Below are 3231 nucleotides of genomic sequence, written 5' to 3' on the forward strand. Positions count from 1 at the left end.
ATCAGATTCACCCAGGGAACCTTGTCTGCCTATACTTCATCCTCACATACAACTTCAGTTTCAACAACCAATACTTCCTCCAGACCACAGGCACAGCTATGGGCACCAAAATGGTCCCACGATATGCCAACTTTTTTATGGCCCACCTGGAAGAATTCCTCAAGAACTGCACCATCAAACCCATGCTATACCTGAGATTCATAGATGACATTTTTGTCATGATTTGGACCAAAACTCTGCAGTCCCTGATTTCCACCAAAAATTCAACAACCATCACCCCTCCATCAGACTACCACTTGAATACTCAAGCACTAGCATTTCCTTGTTGGACACCATGATCAATATCCAAAATGGGAAACTACAAACCACACCATATACAAGAAACCCACGGACCAACATATATATCTACACTGAGCCAGCAGTCACACTAAACACACCAAGAAAGCTGTAATTTACAGCCAAGCGCTCTGATAGCACTGAATTTGCACCTAGGTGAATACCTGTGATCGTCACCTCACAAATCTCAAAAGGGTTTTCACCCAACAAGGACACTTCTCAAGAGAGAGAGATTGTACTTTTGAAAGAGCTACCTGGATACCAGGCAAAGATTTGCTGCAGTACAAAAAGAAACCCCCCCACGAATCACACCCCATTAGTTATGACATATCACCCTTCCCTGGAACCTATAAGGAAAATCCTCAAACAATTGCAACCCATACTAGAAAAAGCCCCAGTTCTTAAAGAGCTCTTTCCAGAACCACCCATCCTAGCCTTTACACAAGCACCAAACCTTGCTAACCTTATCACCAGAAGCAAACTCCCTATGACCCAAACCACATCTCACGGATACAGACCATGCCAGGGCAAAACCTGTAACACATCTCCACCACTGCCACAATAGCCACACCCCACAACTGAATCATCACCATTCCTGGATCTTACACCCGCACCTCCAGAAATGTAATATATTTCATTCAGTGCACCAAATGCCCTGATGGAAAATATGTAGGAGAAACCAAACAACAACTGTGCACAAGAATGAATGCACACTGAAAATCCACCAAAGACAAAAATATCCAATTACCTGTGGGTGCCCACTTCTCACAAGACAATCACTCCCCCTCCGATCTCTCAGTTCTAATCCTCAAAGGGAACTTACAGAACACCTTTCGTAGACGAGCCTACGAACTTCACTTCATAAATCTACTGGATACAAAAAATCATGGACTCAATAAAAACATTGGATTTATGACACATTACAACCTGCCTGACATCTGATTCACCAGGTGCCTGCCTGACCTTACCATTTACACTTGCCTTTCCCCCGCTTCCTCCTCTCCCCTCCTTTTCTACCCTTTCTATCCTAATTTCCAGCTATTTACTTTTTCACAGACTGCCTCTTTTCTACCTTGAAGAACTCAACCACACTAGAGTCTCCCTTAGTTACCTTTGGCATTATTTCTCCCTCGTTCCCCCCAACCCTCCCCTCCCCTCCCCCTTGTTTTCCTAATTTCCACCTATTTACATTCTCACTGACATCCTGTCATACTTTATCTTCTTTCATTCCTTAGGGATCTCAGAACAGCAGAGACTCCCTATGCCTGAAGAAGGATGCTTGTGCCTGAAAGCTTGCAACAAACTTTTTTTCCAACTACTCAGTCCGTCTAATAAAAGATATCACATCTACCCAAAGAAGCTTGCCTACCTATGCCACAGTGAAAGGTACTTTAGCAATGACTAAGATACTGGTAGATGTCATAGTTTTTGGGACTAGCTCATTGGGACCCTTGGCAAACTGTGATATCTGACCACAAGGCTTAGACTCTTTAGAAAGCCTGTACTTGTGGTTTCCAAATGTTGTGAGGTTTAAACCTTCTGAATAAAGAATCCTACTTGTGAAATGTTTACTTGATGCCTATGAAAAATATTGTGGTCTTGTGTTTTAAAGCACCAGTGTTTAAAGGACTGGGAACATGGAGCTTTGCCATAGACTGGTTATACAACAAAAACCATCACTCTACTATGATTTTTAGTTCCTTAATGCACCCACGAATGATAACATATATCTCATGTGTTGTATACTTAGGGTGCTTGCAAATGTAACCCCCCCCAAATATGGCACTTTAAACTTGGCCCATTCTTGAACCGAGTCTCACACATGCCCAGAAGAGGCAGTGTGCTATTTAAACCTGGCTCACCGAATGTCTGTAAAGATCAGGCACTTCAGTGGGGCTTTTTTGGCACTTTTATCTAGTAGCTGATTGAATCAGGTTTAAGGTTCAAAAAGCCCTGCTGAAGTGCCCAATCTTTACAGATGCTCATATGCTACTGCTTCTGGTAAAGAGCGTTTTTTTGTTTGTTTGTTTTTTGTTTTTAATGTCTGCAAGCAATCTTAATGCTCAGCAATCATTAAACAGAGTAAAAAGTCTGCTGGGACCTGCTCTAGGAGGGTTATGTATGATTGCACCAACAAAAATCATAAAGAGAATGCACCCTGGGATCCTTTCTTGCCTAACAGCTAGACACAAAACAATATGTCCTGTGCTGTCTAAATAACTTTAATACCTTGACAAGTTAGTAGCTGGTGTTTGCTGCAGGCATAACCAGCCAACTTGGCTCTGTCTGCCCTCTGGCGAGGCCTAACTGCACCCTGCATTTGCTTACAGACTCCTCTTAGGCCAGGTACAGATATTACTCTTCTACTAGTATAAGTGATGGGAGACTGGTCTATACCTGTAACAGAACAGAAGTTTGGCGCACATAGACTGGTTTAAAAGTGATGAATAGATATATATATATAGAGAGAGAGAGATATGGCTCCACTGTTATTATTCATATTGAGTTCATAAATTTGTGCAGAAACAGCAATAACACATCTTAAAATTTCAGGCCAACCCATTTCCGTGGATTATTTTTATCCTGTGGGAACTCTTTGGGTGGACGCAGCGTGGGGCCTTGCACAGGACACGCTTGTTTTGGGCTCCAAACTGGCAGCGCACACCCCGTGGATCCAGACTCTGGAAAAGTGGGCTCTCGCTGGTCAAACAACACGTGTCTTTCTCCAGGTGGAAACCAGGGCGCTACGCCTCAGCTTCAGAGCGGGTTAAGGTGCTGACAGACGTGAGAGACGCGCTGAGCCAAGCAGGGCGGGGCGCGGAGCGGACTCCAAGTCCCAGCGTGCACCGGGCTCCGGGCGGAAGGGGCGGGGCCGCGGCGCGCGGGGCGGGGCCG

The sequence above is a fragment of the Alligator sinensis genome, unplaced genomic scaffold (assembly GCF_000455745.1).
Source record: "Alligator sinensis unplaced genomic scaffold, ASM45574v1 scaffold349_1, whole genome shotgun sequence".
Lineage (NCBI taxonomy): Eukaryota > Metazoa > Chordata > Crocodylia > Alligatoridae > Alligator > Alligator sinensis.